Here is a 14,923-nt window from a genome sequence, read left to right as displayed (position 1 = left end):
GAGTGATCAGATTTAGATTGAATGAAACCAATAGAAATAAGAAAAAAAGAAAGTTTGGCAAACCATTGTCGGCTAGCTTGCTTTAAACCATATAATGACTTAGTTAGCTTACAAACCTGATTTGATTGGGGCAAAATAAGACATGGAGGAGGGAGCATGTAGATTTCTTCAATAAGATCTCCATGTAAAAATGAATTATCTACATCTAGATGATGTAAATGCCAATGTTGCGTGGCAGCCAAAGCCAAGAGCAATCTCACAGTTGTTAACTTCGCCAATGGTGAAAAGGTATCTAAGTAGTCTATGCCTTCAATTTGTGTGTATCTTTTAGCGACAAGACGTGTTTTATATCTCTCCATAGATCCATTCGACTTGTATTTTATTTTATAAACCCATTTGCAATCAATGAGAACTTTATTATTAGGTAACTTGGTCAAATACCAGGTTTTATTTGCTTGAAGAGCTTCTAATTCCTTTTTCATAGCAGCAGTCCATTCAGGAAATTTGCAGGCCTGCTCATAATTTTTTGGTTCAATATGAGATGAAATAGTCATGGTAAAATGTAAGTGTCTATCAGATAATGAACTATAAGATAAAACAAAAGAAATGGGATATCTAGTTTGAGCAAAGTTATTGATACTATGATGGTAATCATTAAATTTTTTTTGGAGGTTTTCTAATTTTGTTGGACCATCTAAGACAATCAACATTAGCATTCCCATATTGATGAGTTTCGGTATTGGTAGCATGATTCTCTTTATCAATACTGTAGTTTTTTGGATTCTGCAGTGGTCTATCACTGCTTTTATTGCAGTTCAAATCAACATTGTAGTGGTCTGTCTCAATTTCTCCAATTTGAATTCTGCTTTTAGTATTATATTTGGTTGGCTCAAACAAAAAACTAAAATCATGATCCTTGATTGAATTCTCATGATGAGAAGATGAACCTTCAATGTTGCTATATAAGGAAAGACATTCTCATAGAAAACAACATTTTTATTGACAAATATTTCTCGGTTAAACATATCAAGAACTACATAACCTTTTACTCAATTTTTATAACCAAGGAAAACACATTTCCTAGATCTAGAGTCAAGCTTGGTTCTAATGTAGAAGCATAACATAAAGATCCAAACATTTTGAGATTCATGTATGTAGGAGGAGTATCATGCAATATTTCATAGGGAGATTTTCCATTTAGAGAAATTGAAGGCAATCTATTTATTATATGCACAACATAGGAAACCGCATAACACCAGTAAAGTTTAGGCAACCCAGATTGAAACATTAAACTGTGGGTAACATTCAATATATGTTGATGCTTCCTCTCTACAACACAATTCTGTTGTGGAGTTTCCACACAAGTCCTTTGATGTAAAATACCAAAAATATCATACAACTCATTATACTCAAATTCTTTCTCATTATCGGTCCTAATAACCATGACAACATAATCAAATTGATTCTTAACATATGTAATAAAATTTGAAAGGAGCCTTCTGGTCTCACAATTTTAAAAAGGAGAAATACATTAATTTTCTAAAAGTTTAAATTTATTGTATAAATTTTTATTATAATTATAAAAATAAGAAACAAATTCTTTTGAACTAGCCATGAAAAAACATCTTTCTGTTCCAAAAAAAATCTGAAACATACTTGTGCAGATAAATCTTTATTGTCAATTTATATAATTCATAGTTATATAATATACAGATTTGTGTCTCCATATCCTACATTTTAAAAGTTATACGTATTTATATATCCATGTTGTATCCGTATCCGTGTATGTACTACGTAGTGTATAAGACGTAAATAAAAAATAAAAATATTTGGAATATTTAGTTTTAGAAACTGAAAATTTAAAATAGTTTAAAAGATAAACAATTTTTGTAATAGTAATATTATATTTAATAAAATTAATTACAAGAGTTGACTATTTAAGAAACTGAACAAAATAAATATTTCATTTGATTTAAGGACCACTTAGCATAAAAAATATTAATTTATTTTAATCAATGTAAAATAAAGTCAATTTATTTAAAAAATAAAATTTAGCAATATATATATAAAAGTTGGATAAAAAATAATATAAACACCTCTCTCGAATAAAGCTATTTATCATAATCATGGTCTCATAAATAATAAATTATTGATTTTAAACATTCCATGAAATAAAAATTAATTTCGATTTATGAAGGTGCATTCGGGAGTAATTCCCAATTCATTCTATCATTTTATTTTACTACTATTATTATTAATCATGAACTAGATATAGAATAATGAAACATAATTATTTTTGGAGCAATTTTCATTTCATTCTATGTATTTTTTTTATTATTATATTATTATTATTACTATATATATTAAATATTGAAATGATTTGTTACCAAAACAAAATTGATTATTAGTTATTATTTTTACAAGAAATTGATTATTCATTAAATTTATTATTAAACACTATCCTTGTCTTAAGAAGCATTAAATGATTTGTGACATAGTTGGCTCAATTTGGAATACTGAATCAGAGGAGCAAGTTGTTTTAATTTGCTAAGTGTTACATAATAGTGATATAAGCAAGGGAAAGTATAAAAACCTTGCATATGTCTCCCTTATTGATTGTGCAAAACAAAACAACTCACCATAGTAACAATGGCACGATCCATTTCTCATGTCTTATTTTTACTTCTTCTTTGCATTCTGCTGCAAGATCATATCCAAGCACTCAAACAGGCAAGCTTATTATTCAATAATTCTCTAGTTTTTAGCATTGAAACTTATTTTAAGCTTCTTGTGATGCCACAAAAAGTGTTACCTAACACAATTTTATTTTGTTTTGTCAGTCCTATATCGTATACTTAGGATCACATTCTTTTGGTACAAATCCTCCTTCAGCTGTTCTTGAATCTGTCACAAACTCTCACTATGACTTACTTGGATCTTATGTGGGAAGGTATAGAATTATCCCAACTTTATGAAATACTTGTTGAAAAAACCAAATATAGAGTGATTATATGTTGTTTCTTCTTGCTTTTCACAGCGTCGAAAAGGCCAAGGAAGCAATCTTTTATTCTTATAATAGATATATTAATGGGTTTGCTGCAGTTCTTGATGAAGATGAAGCAGCGAATGTTGCAAGTATGTGCATTTATTCTATGCAAAATGTATTCTATGGATTATTTGAGAAGTTGTTATTTTAATGTTTTAACTTTTTTCTTTATGATTGATGCATGTAGAGAATCCCAATGTTATATCAGTTTTCTTAAACAAAGAACGAAAATTGCACACAACACACTCATGGAACTTCCTTGGGTTAGAAAGAAAAGGTGTGTTTCCACCTCAGGTCGAAGACTGAGGGTGAAGATGTCATTATTGCAAATATAGATTCAGGTAATTTTTTTGTTCTTTTGCATTTTGAAATAGCCAATATAATTAATCAAAAGCTTTTTTTCTAATTTATTTTAATATTATCCTTCAGCTTTTGATTCTTACATATGGTTATAATTATTTTCTATTTTTCTCTTTCTGAAATGTTTTATATATATATAGTATATGGTTTTGAAAGAATATTCTCTGTTTTATTCCTGTCTTTCATCTATAGCAATGATACATATATATATATATATATATAACCATAGCATTAGAACCGTACAGAACCGTACAGATTCTTTTTCTCACATAACATCTGTAATTAAGACTAATTATAGACCCATTAATAGTGATTATATTCCTATAATTAAGTCTAATTATAGACTCATTAATAGTGATTATATTCTTGTAATTAAGTCTAATTAAGTCTAATAATGATTTTGTCCGGTAATATCCCCTCAAGTTGGAGCATGTAAGTCTTAAATGCCCAACTTGACCAAGATGGCTCCAAACTTTTTAGCACCGAGAGCTTTGGTGAAAAGGTCAGCTAGTTGTGTATGTGTGGGCACATAGGATGGAAGAAGACGCTTGTGAATGATTTCATCTCGAACAAAGTGGCAGTCAACTTCAATGTGTTTGGTGCATTCGTGGAAGACCGGGTTTTTAGCAATGTGAAGTGCTGCTTGACTATCACAATAAAGACGAATTGGGTCAGGATGAGGAACATGTAGAGAAGCGAGAATGTCTTTAATCCTCTTTAATTCTCGGGTGGTCTTAGCCATTGATCGATATTCAGCCTCAGCAGAGGAGGCAGAAATCGTTTGTTGTTTCTGGGTTTTCCAAGAGATTGGGGAAGTGCCGCGGTGAGAGATTTGCGTGTCAGTGGACAACTTGCCCAATCAGAATCATACCACCCAAAGAGTTGTAAGTTGTTCTCTCGAGGTAGGAGTATTCCTTGTCCAGGATGCCCCTTTAAATATCGAACAACACGAAGAGCAGCTTGCCAATGCTCGGAGCGTGGATTTTGCATAAATTGAGATAAAGCTTGGACACTGTAGGCAAGGTCAGGTCGAGTGAAACACAGATAAATTAACCTCCCAACAAGTCTACGATAAGTAGCCGGGTCAGAAAGAAAAGAACCAGTAGCGGAGCTCAATTTGTGATTTTCTTCACATGGTGTAGTGGCGGGCTTCGCACCCAACAATCCGACTTCAGTAATGATATCTAAGGCATATTTCCTCTGACAAAGGAAGATTCCGTTGGGGGAGCGAGCAACTTCAACCCCCAGGAAGTACTTGAGGCGGCCTAAATCTTTCATATGAAAGCATTGATTTAAGTAGCCTTTAAAACATTGGATGGCAGTACCATTATTCCCTGCAATCACAAGATCATCAACGTAGACTAGCACAACCAACTGTATGTCATTATTATTGAGAGTAAACAGGGAATGATCCTTCGGGGATTGTTGGAAGCCGTAACGAGTGAGAGAAGAAGATAGTTTAGCAAACCAACACCTGGGGGCCTGTCGGAGCCATATAGAGACTTTTGAAGCTTGCACACTGCCCCTGGTTGAGATTCTTGGAAGCCAGGAGGGAGTTTCATATAAACCTCATCATCAAGATCACCATGGAGAAACGCATTGTGAACGTCCATCTGATGAAGCTCCCAATCTTTTGCGGCTGCTAGTTGTGCGAATGGTTACCGTCTTTACGACAGGAGAAAACGTCTCGTTGTAATCCAAACCCTCCACTTGATGATTGCTAAGAATTACCAATCGAGCCTTGAATCTTTCAATTGTTCCATCCGAGTTGTATTTGATTTTGTAGATCCATTTACACCCAAGTGCCTTCTTTCCAGGAGGGAGAGTGGTGAGTTTCCAGGTGTCATTGAGTTCGAGAGCATGAATCTCCTGTGCCATAGCATCACGTCACCGGGGTTCTCGGACCGCTTGAGAAAAGAACAGGGGTTCCTGCTCGGTGTGTAAAGAGGCAAGAAAACTTTGATGATGGTTAAAAAAGGAATCACAATTCACAAAATCATGTATAGGATACGAAACACCTGAGGATTCTGTTGAAGGAGGTGACGGAACAGAAGGGCTTGACGGTATCGTGGTGGCTGCGACAAAATCGCGTAACCGTACGGAAGGCAGCTTCGCGCGATGTCCTCGCCCAAGGGGAACCACGGCCGTCAGCGGTGGTGAAGAAACCGACGGCGCCGTCTCCGTCGGACGCGGCGGTGGATCCGCGGGTAGCGTCGAGGCTTCTATACACGGATCAGAGTCGTTGATAGTGTGGTCGAAGTCATCTGTGAGGGTAGCATCCTCCTTGGCTGGGATGGGAGATGCAATGGGTTGGTTGACGATGCATTCATCTAGGTTTGAGGAGGCAACTTCATGAAGAAAATGTGGGTCCGTTCAAGTTTCTAAAGAGTTGGCAATAATTGGGTTTTGCAATGGTGGTGCAGTGTCCATCTTTTTGGCTTCAAAATATGGAAATTTATTTTCGAAAAAATGTACATCACGAGAGACAAAGAAAGTTTCTGTTTCCAAATCAAATAATTTCCATCCTTTTTGGCCATATGGATACCCGACAAACACACATTTTCGGCTACGACTATCAAATTTATCCCGCTGTCTATTTTGATTATGAGCATAACATAATGAACCAAATACTCGTAAGTGCGCGTAGCTGGGTACACATCCATGGATCACTTCATAAGGGGTTTTTCCTTTTAGAATGGAGGATGGTGTGAGATTGATTAAGTAGCCTGCAGTCAAAACGCATTCCCCCCAAAATTTAATGGGAAGATTGCCTTGAGTTCGAGAGCATGAATCTCCTGTGCCATAGCATCACGTCACCGGGGTTCTCGGACCGCTTGAGAAAAGAACAGGGGTTCCTGCTCGGTGTGTAAAGAGGCAAGAAAACTTTGATGATGGTTAAAAAAGGAATCACAATTCACAAAATCATGTATAGGATACGAAACACCTGAGGATTCTGTTGAAGGAGGTGACGGAACAGAAGGGCTTGACGGTATCGTGGTGGCTGCGACAAAATCGCGTAACCGTACGGAAGGCAGCTTCGCGCGATGTCCTCGCCCAAGGGGAACCACGGCCGTCAGCGGTGGTGAAGAAACCGACGGCGCCGTCTCCGTCGGACGCGGCGGTGGATCCGCGGGTAGCGTCGAGGCTTCTATACACGGATCAGAGTCGTTGATAGTGTGGTCGAAGTCATCTGTGAGGGTAGCATCCTCCTTGGCTGGGATGGGAGATGCAATGGGTTGGTTGACGATGCATTCATCTAGGTTTGAGGAGGCAACTTCATGAAGAAAATGTGGGTCCGTTCAAGTTTCTAAAGAGTTGGCAATAATTGGGTTTTGCAATGGTGGTGCAGTGTCCATCTTTTTGGCTTCAAAATATGGAAATTTATTTTCGAAAAAATGTACATCACGAGAGACAAAGAAAGTTTCTGTTTCCAAATCAAATAATTTCCATCCTTTTTGGCCATATGGATACCCGACAAACACACATTTTCGGCTACGACTATCAAATTTATCCCGCTGTCTATTTTGATTATGAGCATAACATAATGAACCAAATACTCGTAAGTGCGCGTAGCTGGGTACACATCCATGGATCACTTCATAAGGGGTTTTTCCTTTTAGAATGGAGGATGGTGTGAGATTGATTAAGTAGCCTGCAGTCAAAACGCATTCCCCCCAAAATTTAATGGGAAGATTGCCTTGAGTTCGAGAGCATGAATCTCCTGTGCCATAGCATCACGTCACCGGGGTTCTCGGACCGCTTGAGAAAAGAACAGGGGTTCCTGCTCGGTGTGTAAAGAGGCAAGAAAACTTTGATGATGGTTAAAAAAGGAATCACAATTCACAAAATCATGTATAGGATACGAAACACCTGAGGATTCTGTTGAAGGAGGTGACGGAACAGAAGGGCTTGACGGTATCGTGGTGGCTGCGACAAAATCGCGTAACCGTACGGAAGGCAGCTTCGCGCGATGTCCTCGCCCAAGGGGAACCACGGCCGTCAGCGGTGGTGAAGAAACCGACGGCGCCGTCTCCGTCGGACGCGGCGGTGGATCCGCGGGTAGCGTCGAGGCTTCTATACACGGATCAGAGTCGTTGATAGTGTGGTCGAAGTCATCTGTGAGGGTAGCATCCTCCTTGGCTGGGATGGGAGATGCAATGGGTTGGTTGACGATGCATTCATCTAGGTTTGAGGAGGCAACTTCATGAAGAAAATGTGGGTCCGTTCAAGTTTCTAAAGAGTTGGCAATAATTGGGTTTTGCAATGGTGGTGCAGTGTCCATCTTTTTGGCTTCAAAATATGGAAATTTATTTTCGAAAAAATGTACATCACGAGAGACAAAGAAAGTTTCTGTTTCCAAATCAAATAATTTCCATCCTTTTTGGCCATATGGATACCCGACAAACACACATTTTCGGCTACGACTATCAAATTTATCCCGCTGTCTATTTTGATTATGAGCATAACATAATGAACCAAATACTCGTAAGTGCGCGTAGCTGGGTACACATCCATGGATCACTTCATAAGGGGTTTTTCCTTTTAGAATGGAGGATGGTGTGAGATTGATTAAGTAGCCTGCAGTCAAAACGCATTCCCCCCAAAATTTAATGGGAAGATTGCCTTGAGTTCGAGAGCATGAATCTCCTGTGCCATAGCATCACGTCACCGGGGTTCTCGGACCGCTTGAGAAAAGAACAGGGGTTCCTGCTCGGTGTGTAAAGAGGCAAGAAAACTTTGATGATGGTTAAAAAAGGAATCACAATTCACAAAATCATGTATAGGATACGAAACACCTGAGGATTCTGTTGAAGGAGGTGACGGAACAGAAGGGCTTGACGGTATCGTGGTGGCTGCGACAAAATCGCGTAACCGTACGGAAGGCAGCTTCGCGCGATGTCCTCGCCCAAGGGGAACCACGGCCGTCAGCGGTGGTGAAGAAACCGACGGCGCCGTCTCCGTCGGACGCGGCGGTGGATCCGCGGGTAGCGTCGAGGCTTCTATACACGGATCAGAGTCGTTGATAGTGTGGTCGAAGTCATCTGTGAGGGTAGCATCCTCCTTGGCTGGGATGGGAGATGCAATGGGTTGGTTGACGATGCATTCATCTAGGTTTGAGGAGGCAACTTCATGAAGAAAATGTGGGTCCGTTCAAGTTTCTAAAGAGTTGGCAATAATTGGGTTTTGCAATGGTGGTGCAGTGTCCATCTTTTTGGCTTCAAAATATGGAAATTTATTTTCGAAAAAATGTACATCACGAGAGACAAAGAAAGTTTCTGTTTCCAAATCAAATAATTTCCATCCTTTTTGGCCATATGGATACCCGACAAACACACATTTTCGGCTACGACTATCAAATTTATCCCGCTGTCTATTTTGATTATGAGCATAACATAATGAACCAAATACTCGTAAGTGCGCGTAGCTGGGTACACATCCATGGATCACTTCATAAGGGGTTTTTCCTTTTAGAATGGAGGATGGTGTGAGATTGATTAAGTAGCCTGCAGTCAAAACGCATTCCCCCCAAAATTTAATGGGAAGATTGCCTTGAAACTGTAATGACCGAGCAACATTCAGAATATGCCGATGCTTGCGTTCGACGCGTCCATTTTGTTGCGGGGTCCCGACACAGGAAGTTTGGTGAAGGATACCTTGTTGAATGAAATAGTGTTTTAGACACATGAATTCGGTTCCATTGTCAGAGCGAACCATTTTAACACATTTGTTGTATTGCCTCTCAACGAGTGTGAAATTTTTTTTCAAAGTCACTGATACCTCTGTTTTTTCTTTTAACAAATAGATCCAAACTGCCCGTGAACAATCATCCACAATTGTCAAAAAATATGAAGCACCACAGGATGAAGGAGTTTTATAAGGACCCCATAAGTTACAATGAATTAAATCAAAAATATTCAAAGCTTGATGCGCACTTAAGAAAAACTTATCTCTCGTTTGTTTCGATTTTTCACAAACTTCACAAACTGTATTCAACTCATCACGAGTATATTTCCCACTTATATCAGGAAGCATTTGCACAATCTGAAATGACAGATGTCCTAATCTTTGGTGCCAAAGTGCTAGTTGATTTTCCATCTTGACATGACATGCTTGAGTCTTCCGTACTCCACGATACCAATAAAGCCCATCTTTCTGTTCACCTGCTCCAATCAGCGTCCTCGAAGTGCGGTCCTGTATAATACACAATTTATCAGTGAATGTTACAACACAATTTTCTTCATCCGTCAATTGAGGTACTGAAAGTAAATTGCATTTTAATTTGGGAACATAAAGGACATTTTTCAATTCAAGTCCTTCTTCAAGAGTCACTGTTCCCTGTTCGCAAGCTAGAACACGTTCACCATCGGGTAACCCTACGGGGCACCTTTGTATAGTTTCCTTTTCACTCAAATTTTCCAGTGACCCGGTCATATGGTTTGATGCCCCACTGTCAATAATCCACAAATCCCAAATGCTCTTACCAGTCATTTTCTCTTATTCATTTGATTTTTGTTTGCTGATCATATCAACCAGTACCTTCCATTGTTCATTGGTCAGACCTGCCATCTCAAGTTTCTTGTCGTCATTGTTGGCTTGACTGTTGCTTCCACTAGCGTGTGCCACATTTGCACGTGTCGGGTTACCTTTGTTTCGCATCCCTTAGCGTCCCCTGCCGTTCCATTTGCCTTCACTTTTTGGTCTGTCACCCCACCATTCGGGATATCCGATCAATTGGAAGCATCCCTTCATGTCATGACCATTTTTACCGCAATGACTGCACGTCATTAATTTTTCTACCATATCTCCACGCCCTTTTTCTTTGTAGTTGGCCTGCATCGCGAGACCCACGACCAACCCCCTTTCTTCCGTTGATTTGGCCATCATTCTCACTCTTTCTTCTTGTACCAACATAGCATATACGCGGTTCAGAGACGGCAATGGATCTGAGGCCAGAATGTTTGATCTTACTGTCCCGTAGCTTGCGTCATCCAACCCCATAAGGAGTTGATGAACCTTCTCCTCCTCCCTTCGTTTTTCCAACTGAGCACCAATCCCACACTTGCATCCACCACACGTACAAGATGAAATTTTGTCACTGTTAGCAAGCTCATCCCAAAGGACCTTCAATTTTCCAAAGTAAGTTGCCACCACCATTCCCTCCTGCTTGCATCTTGACAAGTCCGACCTTAGTTGTTGAATTCTAGGTCCATTCACGACCGAGAATCTTTCTTTAATGTCTTCCCACAAGTTATGTGCAGTCTCAGCATATGCTACTGTGGATCGTAAGCTTGGTTCAATGGTGTTTAGAGTCCAAGATACAATCATGGACTGCACGGTCCACCAATCTTCAAGGTCGGGTGCCTCATCCTCTGGTTGGGATATGTGTTCCATCAACCATTTTCTCTGGGCACGAAGCGAGATCTTTACTGCTCTTGCCCATTCGTCGTAATTTTCTCCGCGCAATTGGACTTGCGTGATTATGTTTCCGGGATTGTCACTCGCGTTGAGATAGTAGGTCTTCTTAGCACCTCCTCCTTCGTGCTCTGCTTTGTTGGCATTATTCTTTTCTGGTGCATCTGCCATGGTTGTGCACCGTTGCCTTTGCTTTGTGTTTGTCGGGTATCAGAGTTTTGTGCTCTGATACCATGAAAGAATATTCTCTGTTTTATTCAATCTGTCTTTCATCTATAGCAATGATACATATATATAACCATAGCATTAGAACCGTACAGAACCGTACAGATTTTTTTTCTCACATAACATCTGTAATTAAGACTAATTATAGACCCATTAATAGTGATTATATTCCTATAATTAAGTCTAATTATAGACTCATTAATAGTGATTATATTCCTGTAATTAAGTCTAATTAAGTCTAATAATGATTTTGTCCGGTAATAGGTTTATAAAAAGTATTTATGAATTAACAAAGTAAACTCTAATAACAAAACATGCAAATATTTTTATCATTAATTTATAAATTATTGAATATTTCACATAAATAAGTTCTATTAGTAGTTGTATTCAATAATTTAATCTTGGAGTTCTCTATGGAGTCTTCTTATATATGATTTTTTATTCCTGATTACAACAAAAAAGATTATATAAAATAAGTAAAACAAAGTACACTACAGTTTTTAAGAGTTTATTTTGTAAAAGCTTTTACACTTAGATAATTATGAATCAGAGTAATTATGAATTTTAAGTGAGTTATTTTTTAATTTGATTATTTTAATGAGTAACTCTTTAACAGTTAAATTAAGGAAAAGAAAGGATCGAGATAAGTTACTGTTCAAATGCTTTGACATTTTTATGAATCTTAATCAATCTTCATTGCCAAGTATGAACCCTCGTTTTACTAATGCTGCGACGTGTGGTAGGTGTTTGGCCTGAATCCAAGAGTTTTAGTGATGAAGGGTTTGGACCCATCCCAAAAAGGTGGCGTGGAATCTGTCAAACGGGAAATAATTTTAAATGCAACAGGTTTGTTCTGTCATCTCATTCACAAAATCGTTCTTTCCCTGTGAAACTTGAGTTTTAATCGTGTTTAATATTTGAACCAATTTAATTAAGATCTATAATATGTATGTAGGAAGCTTATTGGAGCAAGGTATTTTTACAAAGGGTACGAGGCAACTGTTGGTGAAAAACTGAATGTGTCGATGCTTAGTGCACGCGACTATGAAGGTCATGGTTCACATACTTTATCAACAGCTGGTGGTAGCGTTGTTCCTGGAGCTAGCGCTTTTGGGTTTGGCAATGGAACTGCGAGTGGTGGATCACCAAAAGCTCGAGTTGCAGCCTATAAGGTGTGCTGGGATGCAAGATGTTATGATGCAGATGTTTTTGCTGCTTTTGAGGCTGCCATAAGTGATGGTGTAGATGTGATTTCCATGTCTTTGGGTTCAGATCATCCATCAGAGTTTTCTGAAAGTGTTATATCCGTAGGGTCCTTCCATGCAGTTGCCCACGGCATAACTATGGTGGCCTCTGCTGGAAATTCAGGACCTGCTCCTGGATCTGTATCCAACAATGAACCATGGACTCTCACAGTTGGAGCAAGCACAATGGATAGAGACTTCTTTAGTTACGTTGTCCTTGGTAACAACAAAATCTTCAAGGTATATTGTTTATACATACAACCTTGATTTTGTCTTTGTTTTTTTGTTTTTTGTCATGAGAAATGAGGCACTGACCCACCCTCCTTTTTGTTTGTTATTGTTAGGGAGCTAGCCTTTCAGAGTCTGGCTTACCATCTAATAAGAAGTACCCATTGATCAGCGGTGCTGAAGCACAAACTAATTCTGCATCTTCTTCTAACGCGTAAAAATACTCATACCATCTTCATCTTTTTAAATTAAATTCATGTTTGGGTTGTTCTCTCTTGTAATCTAGTCCGTTGTTGTAGCCCTTATTGCTTGAATAACACTCTTGATGCTGGGAAGGTGAAGGGGAAGATATTGGTCTGTCTTCGCGGTATAAATGGTAGAGTGGGGAAGGGTGTGGTAGCTGCCAGTTTAGGCGCTGTTGGGATGATTCTGACTAATGATCAGCAAACAGGAAATGAAATTATATCTGACCCACATGTGCTTCCTGCTACACATGTTGACTACGAGAGTGGCAGATACATTTATAGTTACATCAACAGTACCAAGTAATTCTCTTTCTCGTATCTTACTTCAAGCTAATTGTTAAATTTTTGCTAGTTTTGATTAGGGCCTTATATATACCATTTTATGTCATCAGGTCTCCCATGGCATATATTTCTAGAGTGAAAACAGAACTGGGTATGAAGCCAGCTCCAGTTATGGCTTCATTTTCATCAAGGGGTCCCAATCTCCTCGACCAAGGAATCCTCAAGGTTCAGTGTTTCCTTTTTTTTTTCAGCAGGTTCAGTGTTTCCTGTGATGATCACCTCACCACTCACTCACCCTTTAGGATTTAAATATGAAATAATTGTAGGAAAAGTTACTTTAACAACCGTAAATTGAAAGACTTTAGTTTACTATAAAAGTTGTTTCTCTTTACACTTCTAATCTAGTCTAAGTATGATTGTGAACATATCAACACTCATAGTTATATAAGTGCAAATTTTTGTTTTGTGTTTCAGCCTGATATCACTGCACCAGGAGTCAACATCATTGCTGCTTATAGTGAAGCCACAGTTCTAACAGAATCTAAACAACCAATAACTCCTTACAAAATGCTTTCTGGCACTTCAATGTCATGTCCTCATGTTGCTGGTGTTGTTGGGTTGCTGAAAGTCCTCCATCCTAATTGGAGCCCTGCTGCTATTAAGTCAGCAATCATTACCTCAGGTAAATTATATATTATATATGTATGCCAAGAGTAATACAATTTTTCACTTAATTTTTTAAACACACTAATTATAAAATTTCGTGCATTTTGCAGCAACTACAAAAGATAACTCTGGAAGGCGTATCCGGGCTTCAGCACAGAACGAGTCAACACCATTTGACTTGGGTGGAGGCCACATTCAACCTAATCATGCTGCAGACCCTGGACTTGTGTATGACCTAAATACTACTGATTATTTAAACTATTTGTGTGGTCGTGGCTACAACAGTTCCCAGCTGAAGTTGTTCTACAGCAGGCCTTACACTTGTCCGAAGTCCTTCAGTTTAGCAGATTTCAATTACCCAACAATCACGATTCCTCGGATTAAATATGGACATTCTGTGAATGTTTCTCGAACTGTTACAAATGTTGGGTCCCCTAGCTTGTATAGAGTTTACATTGAGGCGCCACCAAGGGTTGCAGTTTGGGTTGAGCCTACCAAACTGAAGTTCGAGAAAAAGGGTGAGAAAAAGGAGTTCCGAGTTTCATTCACCTTGAAGTCCAAAACTGACAACACCACTGATTTCGTATATGGGTCGTTGACGTGGACTGATAACAAACACCGTGTTAGGAGTCCAATTGTAGTCAACTTCAATAATTTGTAAGGTTTATGTTTTTATTTTATCTTTGCAATAATGGTTTTGTTGAAAGCTCTCTGGAAATTTTATAAGAGCATCCTACATGAAATGCAGTTGATCATTATCGTCATTAATGAACTGCAATTGTTGGGTGTGTATAGATAGAAAATAGACATTAATCCTAATGGAAACAAAGGTTAAATTTGTTAATGCATTATTGAAAAACTAGACTGAAAAGGACCTCTTTATATTTTGCGTCGATATATTGAAGATGCTACGCGTTGGCATTCTGAAATAATGAACAATTTTCAAAATGTAAGAGAAAGGATAACAAATCAACATAACTGTTGAAGGTATGATTAAATGATGAGAGTTATCTCATGCATTATTATTCTTTAATTTATATTCATCAATATTTTAAGTATTTCTATCAAATGTATAATTATTTAATTGATTTATAAACTTCTTAACATATTTCATCATTTAATAAAATTAAATATAATTTTTGGAAAAGGTTTAAAGAGGTTGAGTTAAAAAAGGAGTGAATTAAATTATAAAAAACAATTGGATTAGAATGAAG

The 14,923-nt window shown here is 38.1% G+C and overlaps 1 pseudogene; it reads left to right on the top strand.

Annotated features, from left to right (window-relative positions):
* Positions 1 to 2,649: 2,649 nt before the first annotated feature.
* Positions 2,650 to 14,528, top strand: LOC137805660 (subtilisin-like protease SBT5.4; annotated as a pseudogene).
* Positions 14,529 to 14,923: the final 395 nt, after the last annotated feature.

The sequence above is a fragment of the Phaseolus vulgaris genome, chromosome 3 (genome assembly GCF_000499845.2).
Source record: "Phaseolus vulgaris cultivar G19833 chromosome 3, P. vulgaris v2.0, whole genome shotgun sequence".
In the NCBI taxonomy this organism is placed as follows: Eukaryota; Viridiplantae; Streptophyta; class Magnoliopsida; order Fabales; family Fabaceae; genus Phaseolus; species Phaseolus vulgaris.
Note: the sequence above shows the minus strand (reverse complement) of the source record. Positions and strands in the feature narration are given on the sequence as shown.